Source organism: Trichosurus vulpecula, chromosome 7, assembly GCF_011100635.1.
Source record: "Trichosurus vulpecula isolate mTriVul1 chromosome 7, mTriVul1.pri, whole genome shotgun sequence".
NCBI classification, from domain to species: Eukaryota; Metazoa; Chordata; class Mammalia; order Diprotodontia; family Phalangeridae; genus Trichosurus; species Trichosurus vulpecula.
In genome coordinates, this window is record NC_050579.1 from 220,269,852 (window position 1) to 220,286,955 (window position 17,104).

Below are 17,104 nucleotides of genomic sequence, written 5' to 3' on the forward strand. Positions count from 1 at the left end.
CTTGCTCTCATCAGATTTAGCCTGAGGGGGAATACCATACATACTCAGTTGGGTATCTTACCCCACAGGAAAGAAGAGGGAGGAAGATAAAAAAAAATAAAAGGGGGGGGGGGATGATGGAGGGGAGGGCAGATGGGGGTGGAGGTAATCAAAACAAACACTTTGGAAAGGGGACAGGGTCAAGGGAGAAAATTCAATAAAGAGGGATGGGTTGGGAAGGAGCAAAGTGTAGTTAGTCTTTCACAACATGAGTATTGTGGAAGGGTTATACATAATGATACATGTGTGGCCTAGGTTGAAGTGCTCGACTTCTTACGGAGGGTGGGTGGGAAGGGAAGAGGGGAGAGAATTTGGAACTCAAAGTTTTAAAATCAGAGTTCAAAAACAAAAAAATGTTTTTGCATGCAACTAAAAAATAAGATACACAGGCAATGGGGTGTAGAAATTTATCTTGCCCTACAAGAAAGGAAGGGAAAAGGGGATGAGAGGGGAGGGGGGTGATAGAGGGGAGGACTGACTGGGGAACAGGGCAACCAGAATATAAGCCATCTTGGAGTGGGGGGGAGGGTAGAAATGGGGAGAAATTTGTAATTCAAACTGTTGTGAAAATCAAAAATGTTAGTAAAGCATCCCTTACAAACATACCTTTCATTAAACGACCCCCTCTGTCTCCCTCCCTACAATTCTAATCCCCAACTCAAACTTTAGCTCGTACTACAGCAGTAATTTACTTTAGAGAAGGATTGTTTTTATCCCATGAGTCAGCAGATGAGTTTTCATCAGAACAGTGCCCATTAACATGAATTTCCTCTGCCTATTTGTGAAATGAAACTATATCCAGTCTAAAGTAAAGGGATAAATACTTAGGGAGCAAATTAGAGATTGTGTTTATTTACAAGATCTAGTGTAAGAAAAAATGGCATTGACTTTGCTCTCTGTGGTTTAAAGCTTAACTTTCTCTGATTTTTCTTCCTAAGTGACCCACAGAATCAAGAGAATGCATAGCTGATATTCTAAAATTATTCACATCTATAAAAATTTAATTATAGAAACTATGTCCATTGAATTTCAATATCACCATGTTTTTTTTTCAGTACTTCACAACCCCACTAAGTCAGACTAATTGGGAGGAAAGTTTCGTTTGCAATTTCTCTCAAAAGAAACACAGCTTTATTACTTTCAAGTATGTATCATAATAGGAAGAGGGCTAACCAATGTGGAGAAGGAATGGCCTTGCTCTAATGGGCAGAGGCAAATTTTTTGCAATTAGCACAAGAGATGGTTTAATGAATGCTAGTGAAATGGTTGGAAAGTTTGTTCTCTGAAGTGTTTAAACATCCCCCCTCTAGATTTGGTGTAAACTATTTATTTAGTAAATCTCTTTTTTCCCCTATAGTACAGAAATCAATTTGAGTCCTCAGCTTATTTGAAATATCAAAAATTCTGAATTAGTTAGGCTTAAATTAATGAAGTATGAATAGAAATCTAAATATTAGCATAACAAAAATCCAGTTGGGGATGGAAGTGAAGAGGAAAGAGTGACTTGACTAGGATTATTTTTTTATTCAATCTCCCCAATAAAATAATGAAAGTGTATTTTTTACCTTCTTCTCTTCCTTTGCAAACATGAGTTACCTGGGAAATATATTACAAATCTGTCCTATAATAATTTCATATATGTTTTATAAAGTTTGGGAGTGCTTGTATTATCTCACTCTGAATCACAGAACCCTCTTCTAATGCCTGTCTTGCCAGTCTCATCTCTCTCATTTTAATGACATAACTCTCTGCTCATAGGAGTGTATTTTAGAAAAGAGAATAAAATACTGTTTTGGGAGTTTCCATTTTCTTGATATTTCCAGTGCTTTTTAAAGCTACAAATTATAATCTGATTACAAATATAAGGCAACTTCCTCTACTTCCTCTTACCCCCAACCCCATAATGCAAAGCTAGGGTAACATTCCAGGACAAAAACAAAAAACCTTTCTTTAGTCTTAATGGCAACAATTGCTCTACAAGTACATCACACTGGTGGTAGGATACTTCAAATAAGAAATGTCATGCCAGGCATAGCAACGTTTACCTCTTGGAACTGTGGTCCTATAAAATACTAAATAATTTATCACATTGTACCTTGATACAACAATATTGCTACATGTAGAATTATAGATCTAATACCAGAAGGAACATCAGAAGTTATCTCATTTTAGAACCTAGATCATAAATCTAGACCTGGGAAGCACCTGAGAAGCTGTCTAGTCCAACACTTTAGTTGTATAGACATGAAAATTGAGACCCAAGGAGATTAATTGACTTGTCTGAGGTCACACATGTACTAAGTGTCATAGGCTGGATTCGAACCTAGATCCTCCTTACATTACACCATGTTATTGACCATGAGAATGACCTCACTGTACAATTTAATAAAATGAATTTAACAGTTATTGGTTAGCTACCTACTATGTGAAAATCATACCAGTTCATGAGATTTCAAAGATAAACACAATATAGTATCTTTTCAAGAAGTTTACAGTTAAAGAGTGAAAGAACAAGTACATAAATAACTACAATGTACCCTGGAGCCTGATAATAAAGAAAGGAATAGACTTCAATAGGTTTGAAGATTGAGCATAGTGGTATGTATAAGAAACATCATGCAAAGATAAATAAATGCTCATTTATATAAAATGTGACTTTATAAGACATGATTTGAGATTTAGTAGAAGGAATGGGGGAGGTAAAAAGAAATCAGACTATATATTAATACATCTGTTTATTAACAAGTATATACTGAGTGGCTGATGTATGTCAGTCATATGAAGATACAAAGAATAAAGAAAAGTCCTTCCTCTCATGGAATTTGCATTCTTTTTTTTTTTAAAGAAAATAGGTGTAACACCAATGCTGCTTGCAGCTGCTGTGGAGGTGTTAAGACCAATAACACCAGCATATGAGGGCTGTTAGCACAGGTTCTTTGATCTGCTCTTCTAAGGGAAGCAACTTTAAGGGATTTACAAGTTCACTTTAATTAAACATGCATGCATCATTCACTTAGTTCAGGGGAAAAAGTCACTGCTCTGAATTTCAGAGAAAACACAAACAGAAATTACAAGCAGAAATTATATACACAAAGCAAATAATACAAATCAACAGACAAGGCTTCTGTCTGTCCATAGCAATACATACATAATTACCAGAGTGAGAGAGAAGCAACAACATCTGGGCTTTCAAAGCCAGGGGGCTCCTTAACAGCTACCCAGAGGCTTGTCTGGCCAAATCACATGAACACTCTTCCAATGAGTGAGCCCTCAAAGCAGAATGTTAACACTTCTTATAGGTCAGCCCACAGAGGCATCACAACCATGTGACTGAAAATCATGTGACTTAAGCTTTCTTGTGACTTAAGCAGGTCATCAAACACTCTTGATTCAATCAAAGGCAAGGTTCAGTCAAAGGCACTTGATTGTCTTGGTGTTGAGAAGCACTGCAAAAGAAAAAAACAGCAAAAACTCCCACTTTGCTTGCCATTACAATGGAGTACCTCATGGAAGCACAGGATACCTGATAGAATGGGATGGAAGTAAAAGATCCAAACAAAACACTCCAGAATATTTGAACTATGAAAGAAAGCTATAAGGCATTGTAGTGGTCCAGATATGTGGTAATGAACTTCTGACTGAGGTGGCGATAATTACAATAGAAAGAAGGGACGCAAGAGTTATTGAAGGAATAGAATCGAGAAGATTTGGGAACTGATTGGATATGAGAAGTGAGCAGAGGGAAGTCTAAGAGCACCATAATATTAAGAACATGGGATGGGTAGAAGAATAGTTGCACCACAGATTAAAATACTCAAGTCAGAAAGAAGAACAAAATTAGGAAGAAAGATGATAAGCTCAGCTTTAGACATGTTGGGATTAAGGTATATGTTGGACATCTAGGTGGATAGGTCCTCTAGATAGTGAAAATATAGGTCTAGGGTGCAGAAGAGATATCATAAGAAGAGATGTATATCTAAGAATCATCAGAATAAAAATATCAATTGAATATCTGGGAATAAATATAATTCCCAAAGGACAGAATAGAGATAAGAGAACCAAAGACACTAGATTGGAGAAATTTTCAGGTAAAAGTAAGTAAGTCTGCAAGGGAAAGAAAACTAACTGCCCACTTAGTTTTCATCCTAATAGTATCATTGGTCTTCCATTGTGTTTTTAGTTGCTTCAGTATGATGACAAGGGTCCTGACGGCCACAGATCTTGTTCCTGGTTCTAAATTACTCACTACTGAGTAGTGTCATTCCCTAGTAGATTCTCGAATGCACCCGTGTTGGGTAACACATGACAATAATGAGTTTTACACAGAAATCATAACTAGTACAGATACAGGCTTGAAACATCTGATTCATGGGAGCAAAATAGGGAGAAGGATTCACTACATTTAAATGCTTTTCAATCCTTATAGTATGGTGAATAATCACACAAACACAATTTTAAAGTGATTTTTCAATAGCAGGGACTCTGAAGTACATTGATTTATATTATTCATTAGTATTCTCTCACAGCTGTACTAAGATCTACTTGACTGCTCACAAATAGTATCACTGGAAATTTTCGAATTAAATCATTACCATGTCCATCAAACATCTTTGAAAATGTAAATGCAGTTAAGGGAGTTGCTTGTCTAAGTCTCCAAGGCCACCATAAGAAAAGAACCTAACATGTTGCATGATTCTATTGTATTTTCTCATAGAAATGGGAATCATTTTATTACAATATGAATTTTATTTTGACATTCAAGTGTATTCCTCATAAAAATGTATGCAGGTTTTAAAAATAACCATATATCAAGAACTTTTTCAGTTCTAATATTCATTTCAAGAGGCATCTGTTAAGAGTTTACCATGCACAGAGCACTGGGAATCCAAAGGCAAAAATTAAGTGCTCCCTGTCCTTGAGGAGCTCACATTCTACTGAAGATAATAAAATCATCATATGTCATTCAATTCCTATATTCCTTTTATTCTCTTTTGCAAAGAAAAATCAGAAAAATTTTGTATAAAATCCCAGCATTATTAATGAGATTGCTTTCATTTACAGGCAGTCAACGCATCATACTATTATAAAATCACAGATTTAAACCTGAAATTTTAGCTCTAAATGCTTTTAAAGATCATGTAGTCCAACCCACTTATTTCAAAAAGGTGTTGTTGCGGTGGTGATTTTTAACTGGGGGGGATTTGTTTTACATTATGCAAGTGAGATTTGCATCAACATCACAAAAAGGGAGAAAGCCAGGGCTCAGATAAGGGAGCTGACTTGCCAAAGATCACAATGTTGGAGGTGTACTCCAAATCTAGTGATCTTTTAATTATCCATGGTGCTTCCCAGATAATTTCACCAAACATAGACCCAAAAAGCTACAAAAGTTATGAAATGGAAATAAAGACCAAGATGAATAGGGATGTACCCTCTACAATAGTAAAGTGGATCTGTGATTACATTTATTTGGGAGTACTCTCCATGCCACAATGAGACATCAGAATAGAACTTGGAGGTTAAAATATGCAAGAACTCAAGTTCTTCCACAGCACTGAGAATTTATAAATTGAGTTTAATATTGTACTTATGAAAGAATTAAAGGACAATAAAGGGCAGTAGTCAATATTAAATTTAAAAGAAAGAGTAGACAGCAAGTTCAGGGAGAGATAAATATTGCAATAAAAAGGCTGTTAATTTTGATGGATACTGAGTGGGAAATAAAGTTAGGTAAGTATGATGGAATCAAATTATGAAAAACTTGGAATAACAATGTCAGAAATGGCCTTATCTACCTGGCCATATCCAGCTGGGTTCAGCTTCTTCCTCTACTCCTCAGTTTCATGCTTGGCACTTTCCCTTCTCCAGCTTTAGGGCCCAATTAAGATTTGTATTTGCTGACAACCTGTAACAACAATGCTACTTGTCTCTACTGTGGCTGTGTAAGGCCAGTAACACCAGCACACAGGAGGGCTACTAGCACAGGTTCTTTGATCTGCTTTTCTAAGGAAAGCAGCTTTAAGGGTTAACAATCTTACTTTAATTAAACATGTATATATCATTCACTTAGTTCAGGGGAAAAAGTCAACACCCTGAACTTTCAAAGAAAATACAAATAGAAATTACAAACAGGAATTACCAGCAGAGAGAAAAACAGAAACCAACAGACAGGCATCTATCTGTCTGACCAAATCACAATACCTAGTTAGCAGAGAGAGAAGCACCAACATCTGGATTTTCAAAGCTGGTTGGGGGGGAGGGGGGCATGGTTCTTAATGGCTATCTAGCATCTCGGCTGACCAAACCATGTGACCACTCTTCCAATGAGTGAAATCCCCCAAAACAAAATGCCAACCTCAGATCATAAATATACTTCTCAGGGTCCTGGGACTTAGTACCTACTTAGCAAAAGAGTGTGAGTCTTAGGGCCTGCCTGGGGTTCTCTTCTTTCTTAAGCAGATCATCAAAGACTCTTAATTCAATCAAAGTCTCCCATTGAAACAAAGGCAAGACTCATCAAAGGCACTTGATTGCCCCAGTGCTGAGAAGCATTCCAGAACAAAAGACAACAAAAAGTCCCACTTTGCTTGGCATTACATTTGAAAGGCAAGACTCATCAAAGATACTTGACTATCTTAGTGCTAATAAGCACTCCTAAAGAAAAAACAAAGACAAAAAGCCCCACCCTGCTTGTCATCACACAACCTTATACAATTTCATACTTATTTACATAGGCACAGTCTTTCTGACTGTCTTGCCAGGGAAGCAAAGGCAATTAGGTGGTATGATGGATGGGCCTGGAGGCAAGAAGACTTAAATTCAAATCTGGCCTTAGATACTTAATAGCTGTGTGACTTTGGGCAAGAAAATTAACCTCTGAGTTTCTCCATCTATAAAATGGAATTAATAATGATAGTACATACCTCCCAGGCTTGTTTTGAGGATAAAATAACATCTGAAAAACTGCATGGTATCTGACACATAGTAGTTGCTCAATAAATGCTTGCTTCCTTCCTTCCTCTCTTCTTTACTTTATTCTGAGATGAGAGAACTCACTAGTAAGCAAATTGTAAAGCATTTTGAAAGCATAAAATGTTTAAAAAATAAGAAGTTCTGTCTAAATGTTGAAGAAAATGAAGTAGCTTTGAATGGCACAAAGGGAAAAGAAAATTACCTCTTTCCATTGCCCTCAATAAATTGGAATCTCTTTCATTTAATTGGTCAAGATAGTCTTATTGTCCAAGTATCTCACAGTAATCTCCTTACCACAGACAGCCATTGAAATGATAATTTTATCACCTTGAAAGTATCTTATCACCACCACCAGTATACTACAACACCAAAGCCAGCTTCACTTCTTAGGTATTGAATCCAATTTGTTTTTTATAAGGCAAGTTTTTATTGGCAGATAAATGTGCTTTTAGATGAACTGGAGAATGCAAGGGCAATGATATTCAGGTGCTTTATCGACTGCAGGCTTTACTGCTCTGGAGATACAAGTTGCTGACCTAATAAAACAGAAACTTACAAAATTCCTTTAATAAAAGTCAAGATTTTACATCCAAACGGCATTTCCATTTCAAATGCGATCATGACATGTAACTGTCACTATAATCCCACATGTGGGTGTGCACACATGCATACTCCCTGAATATGGTACCAAACTTTGGAAAGCTCGTTATGAATCCAGAATATTTCACCTCTTAGATTATCATCTCTCCAACAATTTGGGGGTTGGAAGGAAAGGTCTAGGGTGGGATTAAAGGTTTAAACAAAAGTTGGGATTTCATCCACGTGGAGAAGTTCCAACCTGGAAAGTCCTTTCTCTAATGTAGATAAGCAATCCCTCAATAATCTAAGGGGGATGAGGAGAGGGAAGGAGAGGTTGAGTGATTTGCATAGGATAGCTTAGCTAGTACAGTATGTGTCAGAACCTAAGTTTTCCTAACTTCAAGACAGGGTCTCTGTCCATGATGCTACACTATTTCTCACAACTGAAATATATTTCTTTTTTGTTCTTTTGCCCTAGATCTGGATCATCTGTATCAGAAGTTTTTGCTGAGGAAGTCTCCTCTTCTAATGCAGATAAGCACCTGCTCTGAAATTTATAATCTTAGAAAGTTTCCTGGGGGACTAAGAAATTGTGACTTCCCCCAGATCTCACTGTCAGTATCAAAAAATGGTCCTTGAACCCAGTCTATCCTGACTGTAAGCCACAACATCATGGTATATCAAAACACATTTTGGTATTAATGAACTATAAAGAAAAGATGGCTAATTTTCCTATGATACATCGTTAATGAGCATCTTTACCCTGATTCACATTTTGTTTATGCATACTGAGTCTACTGTCAGTGCAATGCCTCTCCTTGGTGTCACCCGCCTATCATCTTAACTACTACTCAGTCAAACTTATGACTCAAGAATTCTTTAGGAATCAAAGGTCAACGTTTAAAAAAAATGCTATCATTTAAAAAGACACTCAGAATGAATTTCTGTTAATGGAGGCTTGGATATTTTCTCCAAAGAGTCTTCCTGGGCACTGCCCCCATTACCTGTGATGGTATTCATTTTGCTGTCAGATTTGGCTTTTACTAAACTGTCATTAAAATAAAAGGTCTGGAAAAATCACATTACTTGACCAAAAGGCTTAAGACCTCTTTGAAAACTGAATGTTGTAATGTCATATTTAGGTTACCTTGAAAGATTGATAGTAATAAGCCATGAAAAAAAAAATCTTGATCTTGAATGACAGGGAAATTTTTATGAAGGTGCTTTCTAAACGAAGGTTCATTTCCTGCCATTTAAGACTTATGTAAATAAAAGGCAACATATTGTTTCAGCTGCCACAGAAGTTAAATAAGAATGTTAATTGGAGGTCCTTTAATAAATGAATATTGGTCACACTAAGTTCTATAACTGAATAAGCTTGTGTGTATGTAACCTAGCAATTTAGATGATTTTGCTAATTTGGATGATGCCTATTTTAGAATTTCCTTACTAATATTAATATGCATGGCATTTTTTCTGGATGAAAATTATATATTTCTTAGAAAAGAAGGACCTGTGCTAGCTCTGTTCAAGGGGTATCATGCAAGAAAGATACAATACTTGTTCTGCTTGGCCAGGGAGCAAAATTAGGACTAATGGGTAGGAGCTATAAAGTGGCAAATTTAGGCTGGATTAGGTTATATGTAAGGAAGAATGTTTTGACAATTAGAGCTATCAAAGAATGGAATGGGCTGCCTCAGAGGAAATAGGTCTTTATTTAAGGTCTTTAAGCAAAGGCTAGATAGCATTATTAGGTACTGGATACAGTTAAGGACTTGACCTATGATTTCATTGATACAGGACACTTCCAGGTGAAGAAGAAACTCTTGCTATCCATACAGATCAGCAACTCTTCTAAAACTTATAATCTTAATGTTTGCCTGAAGCTCTGAGGTATTATTTTCCCATGGGAAAATGTATTTCTCATCTTTAGAGGTTTCCAAATAGTGGTTGGATGATCGTTTTTGTTTGATGTTGTCTGGAGATTAATATTCCAGGTATGGGCTGGACTAGATGACTTCTGAGATTTTATTTCCAAACCTATTTCTATTTGGCTTCAGTCTCTCTTACTAACTGCCAAGTACTATGGCTATTTCCATTTAAAAAATGAATAAATAAATGAACAAGCATTTATTTTATCTGGGGTTTTAAAATGTTTTATTAATATTTTCTAAGACCTCTTTCCAAACCTAATATTGTTTTGCCCCTGAATCTTTAACTAACTCCCTAGTCCAAGTATTATGGCTATTTCCATTTGAAGAACTAATTAATAAATGATCAAGCATTTATTAAATACCTACTCTGTACCAGGCACAGTGCTAGTTACTGGAGATACAAATAAAAGACAAAGTGAGAGAATTTGTGCCTTCAAGAAATTAATACTAAAAACAACGCTAATATTATGATAATAATAATATTATGTATTTGATGCTTCAAAGTCTACAATACACTTTGTATGTAATCTTATTTGATTTTTTAGTGGGAGGCACAACATATAAATTGTGGACTCCTATCCAGAGAGGGGAATGATGGTATAGAGAGTCACAGAGATTGTGGCTGAAGCTGCAGAAGAGTGGATTTTCATATTCTGTTCAGTAGCATTGGTAGCACAGGTTAAATTAATGTTACCAAAGAGAAAAAAAGGGGAAGGGGAATGGTGGGAGTGGGGATTAATGTTATTGTTTGACTTTCATTTTCAAAGAGGACCAATGACATCATGGGGTGATGTCTTGACTTGTGCATGAATTGGATTTAAGCGAGGTAGAATTGCACAAAGTCATCAGCCTCACTCTTTCTTCCAGTCATTGCAGTCTAGTGGCAAAACAAGAGTCAGGATAACTGGCAATGGTCTGGGGTACAGTGGATGACCTTGGCATCTTTGATGTCTGACCAAGTTCTAAGTGCTCCACAGTGCCTCCTTTAGCCTCCTACATGGTCGTTGGAACAAATTGTTCTTATCTGCCCATTCTGCCTGAGGGGAAGTTGTCACATGTTTGGGGTAGATAAATCCCTAACTCACTGACAGGATTGAAACCTGTTGGTTACCCTAAACCTTGTTTAGCCCATCTGCAGAGATAGTTTTACCCAAGACTGGCCACCACACTTGCTTCTTGGAGCAATAGATAAAAGTTGAGTGACCAGTTGGATACCAAACAAGGTGGATGAACAGCCCTGAAAAGGGCTCAGTAAGCCCTCACACCAGAGATGCTGGTTCTCCCTTAACACCCTAAACTCTCAGTGGCAAGTCAGATGATGTGATACCAGAGATATGCAAACTCTGGTTTCCTGGTGGATAGCTGTATATGATGTGAAGTATTATCTGGGCCAGCTAGAAATATTGAGGTAGCTGAGTTTTCACTTGTTGATCCATTCTTGTATCTCAGCCATAGTTCAGAGTGGTAAAGGTAAGTGGATTAACTTGCCACCATAGGTTAGTGATTGTCCTGAAGAATCTTGGTCCAGAGGATCATTGTTCTTGATCAAGAGAATATCCTTTTGGTGCCTCAAACTCAATTTATCTAAGATTAGACTTAACTTTCCCCAAAGGAGAGAAGAAGGGAGGAGAGTGGAGGAGGAGCGGGGAAGGGGAGAGATTATTAGATGCAAAAGTCTCTAGAATGGCAAGCTGGGAAAAGGGAAATACTTAAGGTACCAGCTCCTCTACATGTTGGCTTCTTTCCAGAGATTTTCTCTCTTTCCAAAGACCTCTCCCTGAAGAGCACCTGAAACTCTACATGGGGCCCCTCTGAAAGCCAGAAAGCCAAGTTTCACCAACTATTCCCTACAGATAACATTGAGTATTCTTTATTTTCACCAATGAGAAGAGTCTTATGCAAATAGAAGGCTTTAAATCTGGGGTTACATTTACATAAGAAATACAAGTAATTTTCCATAGGGGTGGAGAACTAGCTACTGGAAAGGCAATGGAAAGCATCTTGTAACAGGCAGCACTTAAGTTCAGATTTGAAGGAAGATCAAGCTTCTGAGAGTAGATGAAGTAGGAGTGTATTACAGGGTATGGGAGACAGCCTGTGCAAAGGAACAGTCAAGGAGATGGATTATTGTGTGTGGGAAAAAGCAAAGCAGGGCAGTTTGCCTGGATCATAGGGTGAAAATATATAATAAAACAAGAAAGTCAGGTTGAGGCCCAATTGTGAAGTACTTCAACTGCTAAACAAAATATTTTGTTTCCTTCAAGGTTTGCCTCAAATACCACCTTCTACAGAAAACTTTTCCTAATCCCTTAGTTCTTAGTACTCTCTTCCTTTTTGAATTCTGTTATGTGATTTATTTAAAATTTAGCTATGCAGTACTTAGGGGCAGCTACTATTTTTCTTTCAGTCTTTATACCCCAAGCCCCTAGCACAGTCCCTTTCCCATTTGGGGTTTGGGGTGGGAATGGGGACAAAGGGTAGAAGTATGTAGTCATGACTTCCCATTCCACCATCATAAAAAAAAAAAAACAACTCAATATGGACACTTCCTCCACTAATACAGATCAGAAACCCATCAGTAAATTAAAATCCAAGGGAAGTGGTTGCTTAGGAAGCAGAAATTAAGTGACTTGCACTGAATCTGTTATATTGAGATAATGTTATCTGTATCCTTTTCCAAAGCCAGCTTACATGGAGCACTGGGAAGGGCATCGAACTTAGTTAGAACTATGCTTCCTTATATTTTCTATGTGTCATGAGACCTTTTGGGAATCTAGTGAAGCCTAAGAATTTCTCAGAATAATGTTCTTAAATACGTAAAATAAAATGCATAGTAATGCAAAGAAATTCAATTATATTAAAATATGCATGTAAAAGTATCAGGTTCATGAACACTGGGTTAAGAATCTCTGACTTAGAATCATAGGATTGAATTCAAATCCTGGTTCTGCTACTCACTACTTGTGTAATCTCAAACACCCCTGTTAACCTCTCTTAGTCACATATTCTTCATTAGAAAAATGAGGAGATTGGATTGGATTACCTTTGAGTCTTTTCAGTTCTAAATGAAAGCTATCTACTATGCCACACTACCTCTGCTAATACATTTTAAGCCCTTGTTTGAGCTGCTGTTAGGCCATTTTTCAGTCATGTCTGACTCTCTGTGACCCCATTTGGGATTTTCTTGGTAGAGATACTGGAGGGATTTGCCATTTTCTTCTACAATTCACTCTACAGATGACAAAACTGAGGCAAACAGGATTAAGTGACTTGCCCAGGGTCACACAGTTAGTGTGTGAAGCTAGGATTTAAACTCACAAAGATGAGTCTTCCTGACTCCAGGCCTAGCAAGCTTTCCACTGAACCATCTAGCTGCCTCCTTTTAAGCACTTAATAAATGCTTATTAAAGTGAATTCCTCTTTTGTCATCCATACATACAATCATTCTAGGAAGTACAGGCTAAGAGGTAGGAGTCTTAGAACTTATCTAGTTCAACCCACTCATTTTATACATGAGGAAACTGGAATCCAGAAAGGTTTGGTCCAGGAGCATTTGCCCTGTTCCAAAGCTGACTTTTCCAGGGCAACATAGCAAGGGTTTCAGCTTTGTTTGCTGTTACTTTTCTCCTCCCCGTAGTTCCCTGTTCTGATGCTGAAGCAGTTAAGTTTCATGGAGAGCATGGTGAGCTCTTAAGAGGAAAGATGCTCCATCAATCCACTAATAAGTAAATATTTGATGATCTGTACAGACCTCGTCAGCCATGTCCTATCTGTCAGCAAGTATAAAATCAACAGGATAGGAAATCAAGTGACCCAAAGGGAGTCACTACCAGCCCCATTATAAATATGGAGGGCTCAAGTCAGCAATAATTGAATCATTCCTGGATCATGTCCTTAGGTTCCAGCCTTCTGTGTTCCTTTTTATTAAAGCCCCTCTTTTGCAGCAAGATACATGTACACTTTCATTATTGGTATGTGTGCTCTAAAAGCTGTTTTCAGTACAGCAGCTGTAGAGCAATTCACAGTGGGAAGAGAGAATCATCCATCTTCTCTTCTTTCTGATGGAAGAAGAGGAGTTTTATTATTCTCCATGTTTCTATTGAAAGTCAAGACCACAATTTATATGTTTTGTGCTCCAAATCTTGCACCCTTTTACTTCCCGGTTGGGGCATTCAATTCTTCTAGATGAAAAAAGATAACTTATAGGTACATCTGTACTAGCAATACAAGCACTTGTCTTCCTCTCTGAACAACTTGTGGGATATTTATATAAGGTAGGAACAGACATAGCATATCTCCAAGAGCATATAGTACACTCCATGTGTGTACAATTTGATAATTATATACCCTCATTTTAGTTAATATAATGTGCATCAGATGGGGCATGGCAGGTTTTATCCTGGAGAGTAAGTGAAAATATCACAAACAAAGAAACATAAAGAGAGTATGTGATCAGTGAAACAGATTAGGTACACAGCACAGAAAAGCAAATGAACACAGAAGCTTAGGGTTTAATAAATCCAGAGATCCCAGCTACTGAAATACACTATTTAACAAAATACTATGAGGAAAACTGAAAGCAATCTGGCAGAAACTAGGAATAGATGAGAAAATCTTAACTTAAGTCTGTGATTTTGTTTGTAGTTAAATATTTTAATAACTGTATTTCAATAAAATTAGTTTACTTTGTAATCTTAAGTATTTTATTTCTGTTAATTCTACACATTCTGAGATGAGATCTATGTTTTACCAGACTGCCAAAGGGATGTGTGCTATATGTTTAAGATTGCCTGGTCTAATTAATTAGGGAATGGCTGAACAAGCTGTGGTATATGAAGGTAATGGAATGCTATTGTGCCATAAGAAATGGGGATGATACGGACTTCGTAACAACCTGGAAAAACCTACACGACATAATGCTGAGTGAGCAGAGCAGAGCCAGGAGAACATTGTACACAACCACAGATATATGGATTCTGTGAGGACCAACCCTGACATACTTTGCTCTTCTCAGCAACGCAAGGTGCAAGGACAACTCCAGGGGACTCACGGTGGAGAATGCTATCTTCATCCAGAGAAAGAACTGTGAAGTTTGAATACAGATTGAGGCGCACTACATGCTCGCCTTTTTTGCTTCTCTTTTGTTTTTGTTTTTGGGGTTTTTTTTTTGGTTCTGTTTCTTCTTTCTCATGATTCATTCCATTGGTCATAATTCTTCTCCACAACTTGACTGGTGTATAAATTAATTCAATGCGAAGTTATACATGGTAGTTATATGAGATTCCATGCCGTCTTGGGGAGGGAGGGAGGAAGGAAGGGGAGAAAATCTGGAACTCAAAATTATGTAGAACCATGTGTGGTAAAGTAAAAATAAATAAATAAATAATTGAAAAAAAAAGATTGCCTGGTCTATACCATAATCTCACAGTTTATACCAAAATGACCTCTGAAAGGATATCTGAAAGGATATAGTGCTTAGATGTACAGTGGAACATCATAAATAAATTAAAGGAAAAAGGAAGAAATTAACTTTAAGACTGATTAACAGGGTCAAGGGAATTAATGAAAAGAGATGCCAGGGAAGGGGGTTGGAGCCAAGATGGCAGAGTAAAAGCAGGGACTTCCTTGAGCTCTCCCCAAAACCCCTCCAAATACCTGCAAAAAACACCTCTAAACAAATTCTATAGCTATGTTACACACAAAATGACAGAGTGAAACAAGTCTCCAGCCCAAGACAACCTGGAAGGCTGACAGGAAGTGTCTATCACACTGGGATAGGAGCAGAGCATGGGCCCTGCCTGCACAGACCGGCTGGAGCAGGACTCAGGGCATTAAATCCCTGGCAACTGTGGTGGTTTCCAGACTTCTCAATGCATAAACACCAAGGACAAAGTGGAAGGTCATTGGGGAAACTCAGTTGGACCTGGGTGAGAGGAGAATGAGGTCCTGCTCCAGCCCCACTGTGGCAGTGGTGACAGTAGCAGGAGAGGCTGATGGAGGAGCTGCAGGCCTACAGATGGTGTGGGGACAGAGTAGCTGATCAGAGTAGGAATGGAGGGATCTCTTTGCTGGCACTGAGGCAGGATTCTTTTGCTTTGTCCTGCTTGGATCTGGGTTGCAGTCCTGGGTGGCTACCCTGGGGTGAGGATGAGCACTGGTGTGGCAGAACTTGTGGCAGTAGTGGAGAGGGAATCCTCCTCAAGTTCCAAGGCAGAAAATAGTGCTTGCGGTCACTCACAGACCAGAGCACAGGCCAGGAAAGGAGTAAACACTTCTCCTTTGACCATACCACTTTAGAAGAACTGAAAATTTGCAGGTATTTAGAAGTATCTCTGACAACAGCTGCACTAAACTTCTGAAACTTGGGACAGAGCACTCTCCACTCTGGAAGCAGTCCTACCTTAACAAAGAGCTCAAAAGTCATGTAATTGTGTGGGAAAATGAGCAACAACATTAAAAAAAATCAGACTATCGAATTTTATTTTGGTGACAAAGAAGATCAAAACATACAGCCAGAAGAAGTCAACAAAGTCAAAGCTCCTACATCCAAAGCCTACATCCAAAGAAAAATATGAATTGGTCACAAGCCATGGAAGAGCTCAAAAAGGAGTGTGAAAATCAAGTAAGAGAAGTAGAGGAAAAATTGGGTAGAGAAATGAGAGTGATGCAAGAAAATCATGAAAAAATGAGTCAGCAGCTTGCTAAAGGAGAGCCAAAAAAATACTGAAGAAAATAACCCCTTAAAAAATCGACTAACCCAGATGGCAAAGGAGGTCCAGAAAGCCAATGAAGAGAAGAATGCTTTAAAAAGTAGAACTGGCCAAATGGAAGAGGAGGTCCAAAAGCTCACTGAAGAAAATAATTCCTTAAAAATTAGAATGGAGCAAATGGAAGCTATTCTAGAACTTTATGAGAAATCAAAAAATTATGAAACAAAACCAAAAGAATGAAAAAATAGAAGACAATGTGAAATATCTTATTGGAAAAACCACTGACCTGGAAAATAGATCCAGGAAGAGAGAATTTTTATAATTATTGGACTACCTGAAAGCCATGATCAAAAAAAACAACAGCTTAGACATCATCTTTCAAATTATCAAGGAGAAATGCCATAATACTCTAGAACCAGAAGGTAACATAGAAATCAAAAGAATCCACCAATTGCCTCTTGAAATAGATCCCAAAATGAAAACTCCTAAGAATATTGTAGCCAAATTCCAGAGTTCCCAGGTCAAGGAGAAAATATTGCAAGCAGCCAGAAAGAAACAATTTGAGTATTGTGGAAACACAATCAGGATAACACAGGATCTAGCAACTTCTATATTAAGAGATCAGAGGGCTTTGGAATCTAATATTCTAGAGGTCAAAGGAGCTAGGATTAAAACCAAGAATCACCTACCCAGCAAAACTGAATATAGTACTTCCTAGGAAAAAAAAAGAATATTCAGTGAAATAGAGGACTTTCAATCATTCTTGATGAAAAGACCAGAGCTGAGTAGAACATTTGACTTTTAAATACAAGACTCAAGAGAAACATGAAAAGGTAAACAGGAAAGAAAAATCATAAGGGACTTAGTAAA